The following is a 23632-nucleotide window of genomic DNA, read 5'->3' as shown; positions in this document are numbered from 1 at the left end:
AAATAATGATCCTAGAATCTCTAATCTCGAATCTAATGTTTTGACACGGGATCCTTGTAATTACGTTAATGAACTTATCCGGGGATTAACAAACAAGCTTTTGCGAATTATTTAAAATACCACGAGCTGTTCAATGTTATCTTTAAAATACTTTGGGTACTCTTACAGTCGATATATCTCGGTTTCAATTTTTAATATTTAAATTTAAACGCATTTAACCACGTTCTATTTCGTTTACGGAAAGGTAATTTCTTTTTGTTTTCTTTTGTTTTTTTTTTCTTTCTTTTTATTCTTTCTCTCTTTCGAATAAAACTATTTTCGCGATGAATAGAATAGAAATTAAAATAAGAAACGTGTATGTTCATTTTTTTTTTTCTTTTTTAAGAGAAATATGTTAAATTTTAATAGGTTTTCGAAATTACATACTTTTCGGATGATACTCGGAAAATTTACAAGTTATTGTAAGGATTAATTTATAATGAAAGATTTTTTTTAATTTCATAATAAATATCGAACTACTCATTCTTATCTTTTAACATATAATGAAATATTATATATATATATATGTATATGTATTTAATTAATAATGAATTTAGTGTATAACCCGTAGGCGAAAGAAAGTCGAAATTCGTTTAAGAGTAAAACGATTCGTCCGCAAAGCGACGAATTCCTTCGATGCAAATTTTCTCGAGAGGACATCGAGCGATTATGCAAATTTTTCGAAGGTTGCCGGCAGATCTGGAGGAAGAAGCGTATGTAAGTACTTACATACGTGTTATAGCTTTCCTTAGTAGGTCGATCCACCGACGCGTAATGAGTTCATTTTAAATGCATTGATCTTCGGCCGAAGAAGAAGAAGAAGAAGAAGAAGAAGAAAAAGAAAAAGAAAAAGAAAAAGAAAAAGAAAAAGAAGAACCGGGTGTACCTATATGTACCGTGACACCCAAAAGTTACGAAATGAGCGGCTCCTCATTTTACTTGCGACATTGCCGCAAGCAGCGATCGAAGCAACGTAAATCAACGTGCTTATCTCATTGCGACAGAATCTGTTAATTAAACGAAGCGAGGGCATTTAGAAGACGTCGCATTATATCAAATTTATCGAGCAAGACTATCTCTCTCTCTCTCTCTCTCCCTCTATTTTTTTTTGTTTCTTTCTGTACTTCTGTCTCTTTCGATCTCTCTCTTTCTCTTTTTCTTACTCGTTCTCTTTCTCTTTCTCTATCTCTCAACGTCGACTAAATACAAATAACTGTCCGGTGGTGGGTCGAATAAATCGCATCTTTTAATTTCACCGGATAAGCCATAATTCATCGGATCGTACGACGAAACTCGCGAGAGACGATTTCCTTCTCCTTTCTTTCTTCTTCTTTTCTTAGTACGAGCGTGAGGATTGCAAGGAGAAATAATTATACATTCCACGATATTATATAGATGCTCGCTTCGGATTATGCGTTTACCACATAAAAATGTGGTTATGGATTTTCTTATAAAATAAGGACTTGGAAATAATATATGGCCTTTTTAAAGAAACATATATATATATATATATATATATATATATATATTATTTCTTATTATAAAAAATGATTATAGGAACCTATTATCTAACTACTAGATTAAGTACGTACTTCTATATTTTAATTCAAGATAGAATAAAATTCAGTCAAAATTCTAGAAAGAAATCTTAGTAAAAGCATCGAAAAATAATACTTTCGCCGTTCTGAATCCCCGTAGGGGCTTACCTTCCTTTTTGAGATGCGTCTCATCCGAAGGTGAAGAATTTTTCGGTGCCGCGACAAATTGGAAATTACTCTCCGTAGCTCGCGATCTTCTCGATTGAGATTAATTGATTTTTTTTAACCGGCTCGACGGTGGTGCTCTCACCGTAACACCATCGAACGCGAGTACCTACTCGCTTCGCCATTTTCGGTTGAAACGCACGATCGGGATCGTGAGAACCGTGACGGAACGGGACGCTAGAGTGCCTCAGGGACGAAGAAGATCTTCTCTTTCGTTACGTCACGCTGAAATACCATCGTACACGCCTATGTGTATGTGTCTTATTGAGGATCGAACAAACGATAACGATAAGGATACTGAATTCGAGCAACTCTTTCCTTTTCCTCGTTTCTTTTTTATTTATTCTTTCTCTTTTCTTTTTTCGTTTCGTCTTTAATTGGACTGTGCCTCTGAAATTGGACTCGTTCTCTCTTTCTCTTTCTCTTTCGATCGGAGTGAAAAGAAAAAGCGTCCATGTATTATCGGCCGAACGTATCATCTCTCTCGGACGAAGATCGCTTCGATAAATATTCGAGGATAATTGAGTCATCGGAACGATCGCGTCGTCATTATCGCGATCGTAACTCAGTCCGCAATTTCCGGGTAAGAAGATCGACGCGTTCGAAAGCTCGAATGGGACTCATGGAAAGGAGAGACAGACGATCGGAATCGAATGATCGAACGTTCCAACGATGTACATGTATATATACATATACATATATATGTATGTGTGTATGTATGTACGTACAAGTCGAGTTTACTCGCTACGTCAGACATTACGTAGAAATATTTCTTCTTCGTCTCCGTTCGTTCAATTTCCGAAACGCTGCTTATCATAAGTAAATTTATTTTATTATCATTTAAATATATGTTAACCAGGAATCCGAATAAAAATCGAATATCTTTCGTTTGATTTTGAATATTTTTTTTTTTTTATCTCTAAATGATTCGAAATAAAATATAAATAATAAGAGAGGATACGTCCAAAATAAATCGAAATGAAGGAGAAGTTTCGATGTATATCACCTTAAGTCAAATACGATACGTTACCGATCCTGTTTAGTAGCACGAGTTGGTATATACATATAGTAGAGGCACGTAGCAGGGAGGCTGCTCGTAACTCATAGCTCGAGATTATTAAAATTAATACGAGCAGAGGCAGTAGGCAGTACGCGAGCTCGAGCTCGCGCGACCAGATAACGATGGGTTTTCCTTGTAATATGGCCTCTAACGACACTCGAGAAGCGTTTACCTTCATCCATCACGTTTAAATGCCTACGCGCCCTCGGCGCTACTACGGCGACAACCATGTCGATAAATCGACTTGGATTAGATAAGGAATATTTATGCTCTTTAAAATACCCGTGTAATTTCGATCACGGAACTCCAAAGATATCGAGTGACATTGCTTTTTATTTTTCTTTTGTTTCGTTTTGTTCCGCTATTTTTTCTTTTTATTTTAGTTTTATCTTATTTTCTTTCATTTTATTTATTTATTTATTTTTTTTTTCGTCGATCTGACGAACGAGGATATCTATCAAGTTTATTACCTTCGTGTTAAATTAATATCGATTACAAGTATTTACTTCCGATTGACTATCGATTACAAGTTTAACTCTAAATCCGTAAACAGGAATCTTCGGGATGTTTTTACAATTGAATAGATATTACTTGCTTATATAAATCATATTTCTATAAAATCGTAAGAGTACTGTCGAATTAATGGCTGCTTTTAATTCAGAAGTAAAATTCAGACTATTTTCTTCTCTCTCTCTCTCTCTCTCTCTCTCTCTTTCTAACATATCTACTTGTAATCATTTTGAGATAAATCGAATATAATTCTTCGATTATTCGAGAAGAATTCTATGAGTAAACGATTCTTAAAACGAAGTACCTACAGGTAAACGGTACGGTACTCGCACACATTACTGAATATACATATCCGGAACAGGAGAGAAATGGCGATTTAAGCGTTGGCCCATTCGGATGACATTAAGGATCCTCCGACTCCCCGTGTTTTCCATGCTCGTTCAGAGCCGTTAACTTCCTATGTAAATAAAGCTTCGTGGTAGTAATAGCAGTAATAGTAGTAATAGTAGTAGTAGAGTAGTAGTAGTAGTAGTAATAGTAATAGTAATAGTAATAGTGGGAGGTTGGTCGCTTGTGCATTATCATACACGAACATCGTGCACCACCATCTTCTGCTTCTCCTTCTCCTCATCTTCTTCTTCCTTCATCTCCTTTACTATTACCACAACTTCCTTAACGTAAAAGCAACACCGAGTTTCCCAACTTTCGACGATAGCATTGGTATAACTTAGAGTTGTCCTGTTTTTCGCACCTGCGAGGCACGAAATAGAAGAGAAGGAGGAAGAAGAAGAAAAACAAGAAGAAGCAGGAGCGTGTCCCTTCCCACGTAAATGCAGTAAACATTAATTGAAATGTCACTCCGACTGGCGACATTTTCTCCATGGCATTCACAAGCACGCGCTCGAAATCCCATAGCTTCTTCTTTTTCTTCTTCTTCCTCTTCCTCCTCCTCCTCTTCTTCTTCTTCTTCTTCTTCTCTTTCACCTTCTTTCTCATACTCTTGGTCCAGCGAGCACACCCGTATATATCGTACCTACTTCCTGGTGTGTGTACACCTTATTAAACTGAAAATTAACATAGCGTCGAGAGCGATATGGTCTAAAGAGCGTTCGTGGTTCGAGGGCAAGCTAGAGAAGGTGAGAGATAGATAGAGAGAAAGAGAGAGAGAGAAAGAGAGAGAGAAAGAAAAAGAAAGAAAGAGAGAGAGAGAGAGAAAAGGAAGGAGAAGAATCGTGCATCGCCAGAGGGAAATTTATCACCATAGAAGCAATTAATGAGATTTTTCTTAAGAGGAACTCTGCACGGACCCGCGACTCACGAGCTCGCTCTCTCGCTCTCCTCCTCCTCTTCCTCCTCCTCTTTCTTCTTCTCCTTCTCTTTCTGGTCACGTCTCTCTTTCTCTCTCTCTCTCTGTCTCTCTTTCTCTCTCCCACCCTTTTTCTCTTTCTCTTGCTCTCGCGAGAGAGGATTAAACCAAGCACAGTCTACGCTTACTCGCGAGAGTCCGTGTAAAACGGTCGACACGTATCGTGTCGTTGAGAGATATTACCGTTTGCGAATCGAATACTTTTTCTTTTTCTTGTTCGTTCTCTCTCTTCCTCTCTCTCTCTCTCTCTATTTTTTTATTTCTCTATCTTTTTTTTTTGTTATTTTTTTTCTCTCGGAGGTAGAGAATTTCTTAGAAGTTTTTAATCCGAGAAACACATTGGCTTGAAAAAAGAAAGAAAAAAAAAATGAAAAAATTTGATTATATCCTACCCCTCTCTTTCTCTCTCTCTCTCTCTCTTTCCTCCACGTTTGTCATAAATTTTTTTTCTCCGTCTATCTCATAGAATAATATATTCAATAATGGATATATACATATTTAACATTTGTCTCGTTAGCCAGTTTGTAGGTATATACATACATGCATATGTACATAGATATGTACATAAAAATAGAATATTTTGAGATAAAGATGTATTTATAGATTTAATGGATACCTATGGAACGGAAATGAAATGTGACTGTATAGACACGTATACATACGTAGAGATACACGTAGAGGCGCGCACGTTTTAATATAAGGAGTAGTCGATTAATTTTCAAAGTGTGTGATTAAAGTCTTCTTAAACAAGATAGTAAGATAATATCGAACGGTCAATCTTTCTTTCCTTATTCCACGAGAAGTCCGTCTTCTCTTTGACAGAATAATCGGAACGATCTAGGATACTCTTATACCAACTTGAAACGTTTTCGTATATCGCGCGTTAACCTTTCTACGTCATTTATGAGAGTCGTGACCGGAGGAGAGAGGACACGGCGATCTCAGGAATCCTTTATCCGTATCTGAACGCGGTTCAACGTAGTACACGGAAGGGAAAAGGACGCTTAGGAATCGTTAAAATTCCCCGTTTCGTGCCTTTTCTCGTACCTTATCGTCCTATCGCTTCAACATGTAAGAGGAGGAAGAAGAAGAAGAAGAAGAAGAAACTGAAAGGGAGAAGAGAGTGGGAGAAAGCTGAAAAAATGATCGAGAACCATCCCTATACGCAACTTACAAGTATATATAGAAACATGTATATATATATACATACATATATATATGTATATATAGATAGATATACATAGATATGTATGAATGTAAATTTGTATGTAAATACGTATATCTGATATGCATGTATCTATGTAAATATGTATGTGTGTATAATATATATGATATGTACATGTATGTATGTCTATATACAATTATATGTTAACACAGAGATAGACACGGTGTCTTGGTACGCAACACACAATCTTTTTCTCACTCTCTCACTCTCTCTTTCTTTCTTCCTTTCATTCTTTCTTTCTTTCTTTCTTTCTTTCTTTCCTTCCTTCTTTCTTTCTTTCCAAGCTGCCGAGAGAACGAGTTTGACGTTAATTGGCTGTAATTACGGGGCGAACCGCTTAATTAGGTGAACCGGCCACGGCGGAGGCGCCAATTCCGAAATTTATCGATGCGCTCGACGGACTTTGCGCGCGGTGCGATCATCGAGATCATAGAGGGAGGAAACGAGAAAACAAGAGAAACAGAGAAGGAGAAAAAGAGAAAGAGAGAGAGAGAGAGAGAAAGGGAAAGAGAACAAGGGGAGGTGATGAAGAAGGAGAAGAATAATAAAAGAAAAAAGAAGAAGGAAGAAGAAGAAAAGAGGTAGAAGGTAGTAGAGTGCGGAGAGTCTCTATCGTATCTCGCGATCTAAGGTAGAAAGAAAGAGCGGCGTTTTAGAAGTACTCTCTCTGTCTCACATTCTCTCTCTTTCTCTCTCTCTCTCTCTCTCTCTCGTTTACTCTTTCTTTCTCTCAGCTACCACCGTTGGCGTTAATTAAGCGACGCCAGAGCTAGAGGGCGTCCTTTCCTGACTAACCACCGACACCTCCATTCTTGCCACCGCCATTGGCAAGAACGCATCGGCGATTCAACAACAGATTTTTGCGAGCTAGAGTCGAGTTTTTTCGAGACAACAACGACGACGACGACGACGACGACGACGACGAGTAGTCGCCAGTAGCCATAGTACTATCTACCGACTGGGATCGGAAGCTTTCTTCGCGAAAGAGGGATGGAGGTTGTGGTAGGAGGGTAGGAAGGTAAGAGGGAGAAGTAGGGAGCTTGGTAGGTACGTAGATAGACGGAAGGAGGAGCAAAGGGAAGAAAATAGAGAGATGCTTTAAAGGTATCGGCGCATTCGCGCGAAACCAAGCCATCGGTCGAGTCCTCTGGTTCGCTTCGGGAACCCTTGTAACTGAGATAGCCGTATCGGGTTGGATTGATCGCGCGTACCACGCCGCGTGTCCGTGCTATCGGCACCCACTACTGGTTCACGCCGTTCACGCTACTTATGTAGTACAACCAAACTTCGAGGCCTTTAACGATTCGTCCTCACCCTATTTTTCCTACGATTATTTGTTCATCTTCGAATAAAAATAGAGAGAGAGAGAGAGAGAGAGAGATGTATATATCGTAGGAGAACGTTTCTATTTATTATATAATTTTCGATTATTTTTTTTTTTTTCGACGCGATTCGAATAAATTCGTTTATATAAGCATGACCCAATTAATGTGTTTTGTAATGGCGTTTTTAATAGCGGCTGCCTCGAACGTTTATTAATGATATACGATTTAAAAGAATCTGATAAATAGATTAGAGTCACTGTATATTCGTTATTTTAAATATACGATTATTACCGCGATAATATCGCGATGGCTCGGGATAAATATTTCGCGAATATTTTTCGAATATATGTATATAATCTTACTTTTTAATCGCTAAATCTCGTAAATCGACAGACATGTACGATTTATCGATTTTTTATTAAAAATTTTTACGCGACGCGATATTACGTTCGAGAAATTTTGATTCGTGGAAGATTCTTCCTTTATTCGACGTGTTGATTATTCTTTATCAGTTTTATTAAAGTTCCTCGAGTTTTCGGGTTTTTCGTTTCGATCGAAATCAGATTATCTATTACTTAACGAGTGTCCATTTTTCTCTTATAAACGATCTCATCTCTTATCTCGATCGATAACGCGAAAAGTTAAGATCCTCGAGATCCATCGATCGCTCGTTAGTCTCCCTATCGTGACATTCAGAGCTGCTACGAAGCTCTTCGACCAGTCAACCAACAGTTCGCCTGCCTGCTTGCCTGCCTGCTTGCCTGCCAGGCAGACAACTTTGGAAAAAAAAAAGTGAGAAGCCGAGAGGACTCTCGATAGATCGCGAAACGCGCTGCCGATGGTCGTTGCGTCGTCGTCTTCTTCGTCTTCTTCATCTTTTTCTTCTTCGTCTCTTACTCGTGGACTCGATGGCCTGGAACCTAGAGACAGATACCGGCTAAATGTCACTGCGAGGTTTGCTTAATCGAAGGATTGGTTCACACGACTCATCTCGTTCCCGATTCCTCGGCCAGCTAACTGGTCTACGATCGATTATCCTCACGCGATCAGAACTGGCGATCCTTTTACCGTCATTTCTGTCCGATCGTTTAAAAGTAGAAGAACAAGGAGAAGGAAAAACATTGTCTTTCGATGCTGATCTCTTCCAATAATTTCATAATTTCTTCTTTTATTTTTTCCTTTTTTTTTGCTCTATCCATATGCACATGTAAGAAAAAATATTTCAAACTATAATATGCGTACGTATTATTTCGTGTAGATTTGTTTAATTTGAAATTAGGGTTCTATAGTAAGGAACTACATGTGTTACGTAGATTCTTTATTATCTTAATCTTATTGTTATAAATATAATAAAATTATACTTGTCTTTCTTTGTTCGTTATCTTTCACTTTTTATACAATCAATATTTATTTCAATGTATTATAATTAATATATATATATAATATACTTATATAATTATAATTACATATACATAATAACGTTTAAAACGAAGAAAGATAATCGAATAAAAATCCAATGATATAATACGTTTAAAAAAAATTACTAATCGATTTATAATGGATGTTACCACGAAGTTATAGAAATACTCTTCAATTCTTATACAACGAATACATATATCGAAGTTCTCAGAACGTAGCACGATCTCGAAAGGCTTCCCATAAAGCGTGAACTTCCCACGCGTACTAACGCACGATAATCGTGTCTCTCTTTCTCTTTCTCTCACTCACTCATGATTCACAAGCATTCGATTCGCTACATTTTCCATTATCGTGCAACTGAGCATCTCTCTTTATCTTTTATTTCCTCTCTTCGTCTCTCTCTCTCTCTCTCTCTTTCTATTTCTTCTTCTTTTCTTCTCTCTTCACGAGAGACGGAGAGAAAGAGAAAGACAGAGAGACAGACAGAGAGAGAGAGAGAGAGAGAGAGAGAGAGAGAGAGAGAGAGAGAGCATATCCACGAAAGAGACGAACCGGTACGCGTCGTGTAAAATGTCGGGACGTCATTCGTTTTGACGCTTACAAGACGAGCCAACAAGGAGCATTTCACAGGGACGCGCCGTTCGACGAGAAGAGAACACGAAAGCCGATCGTAGCCGCCGATCGCGTTGATCGCGATCACATAGGGCGAGTCACCACCGCTCTTACATACATACGTACTTATATGTGACTCACTCGTGGACTTATCTTCACTTCCAAACGAATAAGAAGAGAAGAGGTAGAAAAAAATATCCTCTCTCTCTTCCTGTCTCTTTCTTTTCATTTTCGTTCGTTTTTATCTTCTTTCTTCACTTATTATTTTTTTTACAAGTTTCTTATCGATATTATTCATTGTGCAATGTCGAATGATCTGACAAGTAATTAGTGAAATTTCGAACAATACGATTGTAATTATGTTGACTCGTCCATTGTATGTATTTTGTGACTATAAAGTGACAAAAGATGTACGAGATCCTCCTCTTTCTCTCACTCTTTTTATTTCTGCTTTTTGTTTGTTTTGTATTTCTTTTATGACTTTTTTCGAACATCATATTTTGCTCCACATTGAATGATCTGGAAACAAGTAATTCGCGAAATTTGGAACAATATGATTCTCGTTAAATCGATTACATTTGTCATATGGTTTTGGCGTACGTATTTTACGAATTTAGAATATCATAATATCTAAGAGATAGATATCATAGATCTATGTATAATATATATCTTTTCATTGTGAAAGAAACGATCTCTCTTTCTCGTTCTTTCAGAATAGATCTGCAACATCATCGTTCTCTCTCGATGGAAGATGGTGAACTTGGGATTTTTATCGATAAAGAAGGCACGAAATGGGCCGAGGAAAGTCATCTCGAAATAGAAAGCGAGTTCTCTCGACCTATCGAGCATTGTTCCTGATCGTATAGTTTCTTCGTTTAAACGTAGTTACTAACATACGTAGGGAACGTGCGCGAGGGAGTTGTATGTTACAATTTATTAAATGATCGCGTTGAACGGTCAAGGACCTCGCTCGATCTCGCGGTCTCTTCTCTCAGGGCCGTGAAAGTTCTCGGAGAATAAGGAGAGGAGAGTGCATCATGAGAAAAGTAAGAACGGGAGAGGAACGAGAACGGTATGGTCGATGGTTCGTTCTAGCGATCGTCGTTACCGATACGCTTATATCGGATCTTCGAGAGGGGCTACCGAATGGATCCTACCGATAATAGAGACCTACAACGAGAGAATCCACCAGGACGTAGACGAAGAAAGATTTCGATCCGATCCGATCCGATCCGATTTAATCCGATCCGGTCAGATTCGATTCGATTCGATCCGATTCGATTTAACGACGGAGAAAAAAAGATTCGATTTGGTCTCTATGTTTCTAAAAAAAAAAAAAAATATTTTAGATTCCTCGAACGATTAATCGAAGAATACTACATATATACAAACATAAATTATTCGGCAATATACTATAGAAACATGATGTACTATCATCGATGAATTATTAACAAAACAAAATATCGTTTATCTTATACAATTTCTTTGATATTAATGGGTATGAAATAATAGGGGGACGTTTTAAAGTTTATCGGAAAATGGAATATGCGAGCTTAGGAATAGCCATGGGACCTTTCGAGTAACATTGTCCGGTTCGATCTCACGATCTCCCCAGCCGATTGTCGAGACACGATCGACCTTGGTAAAAGGCAGGTATAACGCTCTGAGAGTCGAAGCAGTTAGGAATCCCGTAATCCGCGGCATCTTCGCCGTCGAAAGGCCTCCAAGTGTATAGTAGGGGGTGGTGTGTTGTTATCCCTGGATCTTCCAATCCTTCGATCCAGGCGCTAACAAACCTTCGCGCTTTAAAAAGGAAGCTATCGAAATCGGGAGTCTTTTTGGCCTCGATTAAATACTCGAGAGAAGAACGACTCTCTTTCTCCCTCTCTCTCTCTCTCTCTCTGTTAACATTTTCTTACTCTTCTTAATCAAGAAAATAGGATAATTGAATTATCGTGAAAGGATTTTGTTGACCTTGATGAACTTTCGACTTCATCGATACCGACATCTAGATTTTAATAGGTATTCGATTACATATCCAATCAATTTCGAGCAACATGAACTTTCTCTAATTTCTACTTCGCCGCCGAGACTGATAGATTTGTTTTTTCGAATGTGTTCAATATCGCACACCCGTTAGATCGGCAAAGATCTGTTAGTAGCTCGTGGCTTCGTTCCAAGAGCAATCGAAACTTCGAAGCGCTTCCCTTTTCCATCTTCCGCCTTTAATTTACGTTCTCTGTCTCTCTCTCTCTCTCTCTCTCTCTCTCTCTCTCTCTCTTTCTCTTATGTAGACCTTTATCGTTATCATTATCGTCACTCCTCGGTTTATTAGAGTCATCACGGTCATTACCGTCCAGACGTTCAATTGTTTCCACGCAATTTTCATCGCTCCCGGTATGCGTTATTCCGTTCGAGGAGTAGAATCATATGCAGGGAAAGCTATTTGTATTGTGACAAGCGATTTGTCTCGGGACGACCACCGCTATTCGTTATTATTTCTGTGATAAATAGACTATACTTTGCTGTTCTTGGACTTTCTAGGTGGGCTTCGTATAAAGGATGCGATCATATTATGATGATGTAGTAGCTAAGTAAAAGAGAAAAGATTTGTAAAAATCTTTATAATAATTTTTCTATCGATCATCGTAACCTCTCTCTCTCTCTTTCTTCTCTTTCCATAGACATATATATATCGTTCGTATTCCATCGATACTAATTAACAAGATCGATAAAGAAAAAAGAAAAAAAGAGAGAGAGAGAAATTTCAAACTCGTACGCACATAACCAAAGATATAATAAAAAGTCATGAAACATTTTTGTATTCTTAATCGAGAAGGTAAGATCAAAGCTAAGATTTCTTTCTAGGGTATCTAAGGGTATAAGAGATTCGTCGAATTCGAAACAAAAGGCGCGTCCGCGGTTGCGTAGTAGTGCCGCGTATGCGAGCACGCATGTCAATGCAACGGCAATTAAACCTTGTTTGGGCTCGATCGCCGACTAGTTTTCTTCTTTACCTTCTTCTTTATCTCCTCTTGCGTCTCTTAACCTCTCGCCACCCTCGCTCGGGGCTCGTTGGTACTCTTCGGGTACCAACGTTAAAGAGACGCTAGGCACAACGCGAAAGTACTCGCAGAAGCGCCGCGCTGATTTATTTCCGCTCGCGGCTACGCGGCTAAACCGCCGCTCCTTTTTCACCAAGGATTTGTACTTACCTACCTATCTACCTATCTACCTACCTACCTACCTACCTACCTACCTACCTACCTACCTACCTACCTACCTACCTACCTTCGAAAGGTACGCCGACGTTTGTTTCGTTTTCCTACTTGTTCTTATTCTTCGTTCATTTTATTTTCTCTTCTTTACTCTTTACTTTTCTCTTCTGATTCTTTCTTCATGATCTTTGTTTTCTTTGCAAGTGCACGACGACGACGACGACGACGAGAGGTGGAGGAGAAGTAGGAGGTAGAGAAGGAGTAGAACGAGGACAGTAAACTGGAGCAGCTTTTTACAAGACGCAAGGAAAGTCGAGATGAGACCTTTTACGTACTCGCCAATCCGCTTTGCTCTTTCATCGAGAACGAGAGCGATTTTTCTCTCGTTTATCGGCGTATAACCGTTGATACGTTTCTTTAAAAGATTTTATGTATTATTATCTCGTCGATGTCTTTTATCGTATAACCTTATCTCTTTCTCTCTCTCTCTCTCTGTCTCTCTCTCTCTCTCTCTTTCTTCGAACGATCAAAGGTAAATGATAAGAAAGAATGATAGAGGAAAAATGGCAATCGGCGACTCGGAGAAATGGCTATCGGTTTGCAACATCGTTTCGAGAAGTGGATTCCACGCTTTCTCAGCCTCATCTTCGGTCTCAACCGTGACTATTACCTTGGCCTTTCTCACAATCCTAGATGCCGACGTCCACGTCGATTCGTTCTACGTGTCGATGCCGAGAGGCGTCGCCGACATCCTGAGATGTCTAACCCACCAAACCTACGACACGATAAACGTATAAACGAATGAACGAACGAATGAGAGAGAGAGAGAATGAGAATGAGAGAGAAAGAGAGAGAGAGAGAGAGAGAGGTAGACCATAACGCTTTTCTATTATTATTTACTCTCTGTAATAACTCGCGGCTCAAGTGTCGCGTACGATCAAAGCTCTTTCTCATTATTTCCGATTACTCGCTTCGGGACCAATCTTTAACGTTCGTAGTTATGTCTTTTGAATGTTGCTTTATTTTTCCTAATAAAAGTCGATACTCGTCGATTCGTAATCGATTCATAACTCGTAATTAACGTAAATTAGAAACACCATTTCTTTTTCTTTTTCTTCTCTTTTTTTTTTCTTTCTCTTTTTTTTGTTTTTTTTTTTTTTTTTTTTTTTTTTCTTAACAAATTCCGTCCTAGAGATTTTAGGAAGAAGTTGATTTATTAGAAAACAAATTTTTTTCTTTCTTTCTTTTTTCTTTTTTTTTCTTTTTTTTGGAATATATAGCTTGTAAAATTTGAAAATTTCCTTTCGATATATTCTCGCATATTTTTTTGCGCGTCGAAAGATTGGAGAAGTCTGAGAAAGAAAAAACAAAAAATAGATTTTTTTCAAAAAGTTTCAATCCTACTCTTAATATACCAATTTAAAATGATCTTTTTTTATAAGACGGTAACAGTAAAAATTGAAGAAAATTTAGATTTCAAACATTTATTTCACATCGTTCTCTAAACACGCGATCGTTATCGTTCGAAAGAAGAGATCCTAATTTTACAGCTCACTCAGCGAGTAATTACGTCTCCTTCTCCTTCTTCTCTTTCTTCTTCTTCTTCTTTGAACGTTCGAACGAGGAAACGATTGCGCAATCTTGTCGGTCGATCGTAGTCTCTTGAACGCTATTTAGTCGACGAGTGACGTATCAAGAGCGCGACCGGCGATGAGTGGAAACAGTTCGCTCGGTAGCAAGCACACGAGTCATGCTCTCTAATTAATGCGCTCGAATAAGATCATCGGACATATTCGTGAGATATTCTGTCGAGTCTCTTTTCCTCGTATTTCTTCTTTTTTATACATAAATATCAGCATAAAACAACCTTGACATTCGATTAGATAAAAATGAAATCATATTGAGAGATCGACAAATCGATCCTTTAACATATAATTACCAGATATATCGTTAATGATGATTTAATCGCTATTGTGATTAAAAAAAAAAAAGAAAAAAAATAATACACAGAACTTAAGTAATTTTATCACGCGAAAAACATGTCGGATATAATATAATATTTTAACTGGCCGAAGGAATGGCATTCACAATTTTTTGCCCTTCTCCTTTCGAAAATAATATATAATAATGTTTTGATTCGAACGTTTTCTTCTTTCTGTTTCTTTTATTTTTTTTCTTCTTTTCTCTTTTCTCTCTCTCTCTCTCTCTCTCTCTCTCTCTCTCTCTCTCTCTCTCTCTCTCTCTCTTTTTCTTTTAATTTACAATCGCATCGTTACCTCTCAAGAGGAACATTAACGATATCAAGATTTTTTGTACCGATAGTCGGATAATCGTTACGCGGAGATTTCATGGTCACGAAGCATCGTGATCTAGATTTTTTGCTCGATCTGATTTACCATTCAACGATGATTCTTCGAGATATCCGGTTGGAAAAAAAAAAAAAAATCTCTTAAATCGAAAAACCGTGTTGCTGTATATTTACTCATGTATGCGTGTAATAGAGTAATACATTAGAGCGATAATATAGTTCTGTTTAAAAAAAAAAAAAAATCACGTGCAACTACGTTTTATATAATTACAAATGTTCTTACATAATTACAGTACGAAAAATTTTTCTCAAAAAAAAAAAAGAAAAAAAGAAAAAAGAAAGAAAAAAAAAGAAAAAAAAATCCTTTAATCATCCATTAGAATTCTATCGAAAATATAAGTAACTTGGGAAACTTTGTTCCAGATGACTTAAGAAGCCGTAATAAAAATGAAATGAGTAGTGGGGAATCGCAGAAGCCTTGAACCTCGTCCTCGGCGCTATACAATGGACTTCGAAGTCAGCGATAGATCGAGAGAGAAAGAAAGATAGAAAGAAAGAAAGAAAGAAAGAAAGAAAGAAAGAGAGCAACAGACTGCACTCGATCGATCTTCTTCGACAAGATCGATTACGAGCGAGGGAGCAGGTAGGCCATTTATTATTAAATCACTCATTCCATCGTGCTCGTTCTCGCAGCCCGAATAATCCACCTAGCGAGATTATTGATTCACGTCAATGTCAAAAGTGCCGATCCAGGGATTCGACGCCCTCGAAAAACCGGTATACACTGCACTACTCTGAGAGAACAGGAAAGGGGAAAGATCGCAACGGATCGATCGGTCGAACGATCGATCGATCGATCGATCGATCCTAAAATTTCGTTTACGTTTTAATAAGAAGCTTTAAAAGAAAAGTAAAAAGAAGAAAAAGAAGAAAAAAAAAAGGATAGATAACGGAGGAAGCGTCACGCGTGCAACGAGTTTATGTGAGCACATCGTGTAATTACATTGTTCGTCCGGTAATTAGTAATTACGTATTAATAGACGAGAACCTGGTACGAGTTGTGGTCTCTCTCAAAGAATAAGAGAAAAAAGAGAGAATCATCGCGTTAATCGTGATTAGAAATGAAATCGAGTAAGCAAGTAATTTACTTCGATTCTTAATCATCCTTTCGTTCGCTATCGAAAGTCGTACTAATCGACTGTATTATTTTTTTTTTTTTTTTTTGTAAAATTTCACAATCTTTTCTCGTAGCCGAATTTATTTTTTTTAGGACAGATATCGTCAATTTGTTTTTATCTTCTTTTTTTTTTTTACATAATTCATGTATGTATCAAGGAAGATCAAAAACAACTTTGACCATTTCTTTTTCGCGAAATTTCTTATCAAACGATTGACACACGCACGTACGTTAAAGGAGATAGAAAAAAAATGTTCACGATCGATCTTATTCTTTTTTAGAATATCAACGATTGTTTCTATTTTTTCTTCCACAAAATTTATCGTCAAACGAATGACCGCACATGTGAAAGGAAAATGAACAAAAATTTTGCAATCGTACTCGTGAACTTATTATTATTTCTTTTTCTTTTTTTTTTTTTTTAAGAATATCAAACAATTGTTTCCACTTTTTCTTTTGCAAAATTGTGAAACTAGAAATGTTTCCTTCCTGTTTGCGGTCCGACTCGACTCAGCTTCGATTCCCCACGGTTCTCTTCGAACGCTTCAGGCTTCGCGTAGGTACATACCTACATACATACATATACGAGTTCTTTGCTTTATTCTCGAGGAACTACGGGTATTACAGATTTTCGAAATTACGCTCACGCGATGCCGTGAACGTAACGTTCATACGTACGTATGTACGTGTATAGCCTCTGAACTCTGACGCTTCATTCCTCTTCTACATATTTACGTACATATGTACGTATACGTATTACATTCGCTTCTTTCTTCTCTCGGGAATACAACATGAGATACTTTTCTGTGAATTTAAATCGACACTTTTTAAGAGAAGAGGAACGTTCCTCTCAATTTTCACGCTAGTCGCTCGGCGTTGTACTTAAGCATGGAGTATTTATAATCTTCATCCGTTTCTCGAGGTCGAAGCAATCATCCAGTATATATATATATATATAGATATATATATATATATGTATTTTATATATATATATACACATATAGGGTGTCTGCGGTTTTTCCAGAAACAAACGTTGAAAACATATTTCATTTGCGAGAATGAGAAATTTCATTTAACGAATAACGAAGATCACTGAACGTAATTAATAATAATAATAATAATAATAATAATAATAATAATAATAATAATAGTAATAATAGTAATAATAATCGTAATTAATACTGTCGATTTAAAAGTCATTAGTGTAATTTCAAAACGTTAATGTCACTTCTCTCGTCATTACGATTTTCTAATTGGAAAAAAGAAGAAAAAAAAAAGAGAAAAGAAAAAGTAGAAAAAGAAGACAAAATTGTAATATGAAAATGTTCTCGATGAGATATGTGTAGAAGTATCGATTCGTATTACGTAGATAGTCTTCGAGAGGACGATAGAGAAAATACACTTTGACTCGTCGTCCGGCAATATCCTACTCTTATTTTTATTCGTGACGCAACGAGTACGTCAGTTTCTAGGAGTAAGTAGGGAAGATGGTAAAGGCCACGATGAATAATTATCGTCTCACGGTAAACCGAGAGAGTAAGGCGAGATTTTTAATGCGAACTCGACGCAAGTAGAAACCTCTCGATCGATCTTTCTACTCGATCTACGAGATCGTTACGATCGTTCGAGCTATATATATATATATATATATATATATATATATATATATATTTCTTTCCTATATAAATATATTAAAGATACAAATAATGATAACATAAAAAACGATAATATATGTATAGAAATATTTTTTTTTCTAAAGGAGACTTTGCTCTCGATAATTACTAATAAGCACTTTCCCCGTGTAAATTAATCGTTAGACGAATAATAGACGTCAAGAGTTTACATTTCGAATAATCGTTACTACCTTCTAGTCTGCTAACACTTTTTATTTCCTTTTCTTTTTCTTTTATCTTTCTTTGTATTCCATGCACGAGAGAATCGATCGAAGGAGGAAACGATCGATCGAAGAACGCATCGAGACGGCTCGATAATTCATCGTTCCAGAGATCGAGACGAGTATATTTTCGTGCTTTGAGTTTCTTCGCAATTAGATAACCTTGACCGTACCTTGTTTGGTTGGATCTAGTAGGAAAAAGAAAAGGATCAAAATAAAGAAAGAGAAAAAGGAAAGAGAGAAAAAATACAGAACGAACGGAAGAAAAGCAAGATATTAAAAAGAAAACAAGAAAAAAAAAGGAAAAAGAGAAAGAAAAAAGAGAGCTGAAAAGGAAAAGTAAAAGAGGGAGTATCCACTGGCAAATCCAAGGTCGAATTCACGATCGCTACCGTCTCGCACACACATTTGCATAATTTTGGGTCAGGTGCCGGGGCCGCGTTCGTGCGATCCTATCAGAAAGAAACCGCGTGCGAGTCGGCGAGGGTGAGAGAAAAGAAGAGAGTAGGAGGATCCAGAAACGCGGGAACGTAGCCAGGACTACTGGTGTGGAAGTAACAGAAAAAAATGAAAAAGAATAAAAAGAAAGAAAGAAAGAAAGAAAAGAAGAAGAAAAAAAAGAAAGTATTCCTCGGTCGATAGGATCGGTCGAGAAATCGTTCTCGTGATTCTCGATCGAATTGTACGTTTCGATGCATATGAAAGAGAGTATATTATACTGTAACACGATCGTCGATGCATTTCATTGATATGATCGATTTATCGATCTCGATCGATATTCCAAACTTTCCCTTCGTATAAACGCGTTCACGGTTTTATTATTACATGCTCGATGGCAAAAACGAAGAAAAAAAAGAAAGAGAGAAAAAGAATAATAATAATAAAAAAAAAAGAAACAAAAAAAGAAAGAAAAAGCAGAGAGAAAAAAAGAAGTGTTACGCGTTAACAAATAATATGTACATCTTAGAAATGGAGGAAAACGAAGAAAGGAAAAAAAGAGTCTTCGGATTCCATCGTGAAGATGAAGGAGGTTGAATGATAATGAAACGATGTCGTCACCCGATGATCGCGATGGTCTTGATGCTCCTTCCCTCCCTCTCTTTCTCTCTCTCTCTCTCTCTCTCTCTCTCTCTCTCTCTCTTTCTCTCTCTCGAATGTATTACGCGGACGTGCAGCACCGTAACGGTCACCGTAGAGCTCGTTCCCCAGGACCATTCTAATATCAAGGACTACGAGACAGAGTATAATATACCTACCTATACGAAGAAGAAGAAGAAGAAGAAGTACAGAGAGGATGCTGGACTATCGAGAGACCAGGGTGGGAGAGGTGGCAGCGCGGGAGGCAGAGGCAAATGCAACCGACCTCTGACCCGGCACGCTCAAACCTAGAGGATATCTGACTCATGACGCGACCGCGAGAATCTTATCCCATCGGCGTGCGTCCGAGCGGATAACGCGCGTTATATCTGTATATGTTGTACGTAGAATATGCGTACTTACCTACCTATAACACTATAGTTTCGAGCGATTAAGGACGAGGACTCGAGACTACCACTAGTATATCCTAAAAAAGGATATCAGGAAGAAGAGAAACGTCTAGTCGTGTCGTCCGACGAAACTTTACTTTCCTTATGTAATATCACGTTATTTGGCAGTACATTATCGTACGAATGTGTATTTCTTTGCTTCTATATATATATATATATATATACGAATGTATGCGCGTCTATGTATGTATGTATGTATGTATGTGTGTGTAAGCGTGCGCTTGCATGCGTGGCGGATCCTTTTTTGTGTAATTTTTGTTATTTTTCTTTTTCTTATTTCTTCTCCTTCTTCTTCTTCGTCTTCTTCTCCTTTTTTTTCCTCTTTTCTTTTTTTCTCTTTCGAAAAATTAATTACACGGGTCGTTTCCTAATACGTGGGAATTATATTGCTGCAATAGATTTGATGAAATTAGGATGTGCCTGATACGGCCTTGTTTTACAAGAACACATTTAAACATTCATTTTTCTTACTTTACGAGTTATTTATATAATTTTCAAGAGAATCCTATTTCGAAATGATCACTCGCAGTAGAGATCACTGAATATATGATTTTATATAAAGATGATTCGTTTCTGAAGGACAACTCTCTCGGTTTCGTACTCTTTAGAAAAATCATTCTTACCAACCAGGGGAAGACCAGAAAAAAAAATCAAAGAGAGACAGAAAGAGAGAGAAAGAGAAAGAGAAAGAGAAAGAGAGAGGGAAAGAAGTCGCGCGTGTTGGTACGTGATCGAACGAACGATCGCGGTCGTGGCCGAACGATCACGGTGCACGTTTGCTTCGTGATTATTGGTCGATCGGAATAATAATCGTAATCATCGTCGTCGCGCTAGCGTTCGTAATGACGAGAAGACTCGTACGCGACGACAACAACAACGTATCTCTCTTTTTCTTTCTTTCTCTTTCTCTTTTTCTCTCTCTCTCTCTCTCTCTCTTTCTCGTCGAACAAATTTTAAAGGATCGAGAAGAACTCGGCGAAACGATTAAAAAGGATTAGGCTTCTTTTTTTTCTGAGAAAATGACGCGAGGACAGCCTCTAATGCGTCTCAGAAAGATAAAAAAAGAGGGGAGGGAGAGAGAGAGAGAGAGAGAGAGAGAGAGAGAGAAGATGGATCGTTAATCATCGCTTTGCCGTGCGTTAATTACGCGTGATTATATGTTCGATACTTCTCTCTCTCTCTTTTTTTTCTTTCTCTCTCTTTTTTTACTCTTTCTCTTTCTCTCTCTCTCTCTCTCTTTCTCTCTCTGTCTCTCTGTCTCTCTCTCTGTCTGAATAGGCTTGACATTTACCGTAAATTAATTTAGCAAAGTCCTTTTTTTCTTTTTTCCCCGATTATTGATAGGAAACGAGAGGATTGCTTAATGCAGCTAAGGATCACGATCGAGAACGCAATCGAGTCCTCTCGTAGTAGTCTCGCTACTACCTTCTATCAGAATACGACGTTAAGAACGACTGTTGTCGTCGAGTTGTCGTGTTAGATGACGTCGAATAAAGAATCATTCGATTAGCCGGATGATCGAAAGGAGTTAGGGTCTAAAGTGTCCGATAAATTATCGTTCGTTCGTACTTTTCCGAGATAATACTCTGTGAATCTCGATAAAGTGTCGTAAATGTATAAGCGACGATCTTTTCTTCTTCGAAGCCGACGACGTAAAAAGAAAGATAAAGAAAAAGAAAGAGAGAGAGAGAGAGAGGATAGTCTCAGGGCAGTTAATAAAACATCGATCTATCTATCAAGCCATCTCTCGAAGGAGAATAAAAAAAAAGAAAGAAAGAAGATAAAAAAATAAATAAATAAAAAATAAAAAAATAGTAACCTCCCGTGCATTCTCATCCCCACGTTGGTGTCATCGGTGAACGTTCGTAAATTCTCTCTTTCTCTCTATCTCTATCTATCTATCTATCTATCTATCTATCTATCTATCTATCTATCTATCTATCTATCTATCTACTCTATCTATCTATCTCTTTCTAAAGATCCTCTCCTCTTGAAAGAACGGGAGAGTCGACCCTGAGATTTCGATCCTATCTCGCTCGATTCTCGATCGAAGGACATCTCGATTGACCGAGTTGGAAAACAATGTACCGAGCTTAGACACGTATGTATCTATGTATCTATGTATATATGTGAATCTATCTATCTATCTATATACGTATGTATGTATATATGTATGTATGTTTCTCCAAGAGTAGAGGGAGAAGATCGCCTATTGCAAATTATCTCGGCATCGTAATTATCTGGCGAAATGACGATCTTTTCTCTACGGACATCGACGTTGAGTAATATTTCATTTATTTCGCGATATTCACGATTACAATTGAAATATTTAGTTCGTCCATGATTGTTCTTTTCTTTCTTTTTTTTTTTTTATTTTTCTTTTTTCTTTAATTTCTCTCTCTCTCTCTCTCTCTCTCTCTCTTTTTCCCTATTCATATACAGAATAAAACGATTCAATGATTTACAACGTGATATCTGCAAAGTAGTTCGTCAACGTGCTTTCTTCGACTACGTCTATGTTCCTCCCGGATACTCTCAGTCCCTCAGTCTCTCAGTCGGAGTTGCTTAGCGCACATAAATGGCACTCTCTATCCATTCGTGTCGAATCAAAGATCACTGCTAATTCCGCCGCTACGCGTATCCCGCGCTTTTTCATGTCGACTCTGACTGTCTGAACTCGTCTCTCGTTAAGAACGTACAACCGAGAGCGCAGTTCCTTTTTCTTTTTCATCTTATTCTTCTTACGTCTTCTTCTTTTATTTCTTCTTTTCTGTCAATCGTTACCTCGAGATCGATCGTTAATCGTCGCGAGATTCGAATGACTCTGAAGATAAAAAAAATAAAAACAAGAAAGAAGACGAAAAAATGAAAAAAAAGAAGAACATTCATTTTCTCGCGAACAACTCGCATTATGTCAAGTCGCACGTGCGCGCGCACGTAATAAAATCGCGGATTAATAAAATAGTACGCTGTAATCAAGTTGTCTCGTTTCTCTCTCTCTCTCTCTCTCTCTCTCTCTCTCTCTCTCTCTCTCTCTTTCTCTCTCTCTTTCTGTCTGTATTTAATTTTTATCATAAAATTTATCCTATTCTTTTCTTCATTCGATATGAGCGTAATCTTACGTTTTCTTTGCTTCACTTTCACCTTCGAACTATACGTAATTCGATATATATATGTGTGTGTGTGTATAAAAAAAAGAAAGAGAAGAAAAAAAAGGTTCAAGCTGAGAAAAGAAGTTTCTAGAAAGTTATCCAAAATTAACCCGACGAACGAGACGAGTTTTTTCTCATCTTCGTATCGTATAATTTCTAGTTGTTACGCTCTGAATCATTACGATCGGACATACGTGTATATTCTCCGAGAGAAAAAGATAAAGAAGAAAAAGAAGAAGAAAAAAAGAGTGAAATGCGATTTGTTCAAACAAAATGGGTGGAGAGACGGATAGATTGATGAATAATTATATTTATGACAAGGTATTATATACTTGTTGCTTAATATCTACTTCTTCTCGATAATAAAGTATCTAAGAAACGGAATATTACATTCATTATATTAACGCAATAATCGTTTTAATATATATTTTAAGTATAAGATTATCGTCACGAATTATATATATATATATATATTTCTTTTTTCGATAAGCTATCGATGTAAAACACCTTGTTACTCGTAGTACACGTAATTTGTTCAACGATAATAGTATTCGACGATTAAAGAAAAAAAAAAGAATATTTAGATTTCCCACGGAGATCAATCCGTAATAGATCGTAGCTCGTTTCGCGTAGACCATAACGATCGAACGATATCTCGCGGTGATCGACGTCGATCACGAGCGAATGGTTTCGAGGAGGATCGTACGTGTGATGCATGTTAAATTTATATCGCTAGTATTCGATGCGGACACTTTTGGATCGACCTTGGCGATGATCGAGCCGCCTCGATCGACCAAAAACGGCGCAGTAGATCGATATTAAGACGAGCGTCGCGTTAATTCGACGCTTTAAACGCGGCCCGTGCGTTCGCGCAAAGGTCGTCTCTCTCGTCTTGATGGTGACACTCGTCGGCAACGTGTTCGGTTTGTTAAAATTCGATTCGCGGACGATTTGCGGACTCGAATTCGTGGAATAGCCTGTGTCTATTCCTTGCCGTAGTTTCCCGCTTTTCTATTA

The 23632-nt window shown here is 37.6% G+C and overlaps 1 long non-coding RNA gene across 2 annotated transcripts in view; it reads left to right on the top strand.

Annotated features, from left to right (window-relative positions):
- LOC127068941 (uncharacterized) overlaps positions 1–23632 on the top strand; it is a 222979-nt gene that overhangs the window by 174856 nt on the left and 24491 nt on the right. For both annotated transcript variants that reach the window (XR_007783254.1, XR_007783253.1), the window contains one exon: positions 15269–15488. This is a non-coding gene — a long non-coding RNA (uncharacterized LOC127068941). The remainder of the gene's footprint in view (positions 1–15268; positions 15489–23632) is intronic.

Source organism: Vespula vulgaris, chromosome 14, assembly GCF_905475345.1.
Source record: "Vespula vulgaris chromosome 14, iyVesVulg1.1, whole genome shotgun sequence".
Lineage (NCBI taxonomy): Eukaryota > Metazoa > Arthropoda > Insecta > Hymenoptera > Vespidae > Vespula > Vespula vulgaris.
Note: the sequence above shows the minus strand (reverse complement) of the source record. Positions and strands in the feature narration are given on the sequence as shown.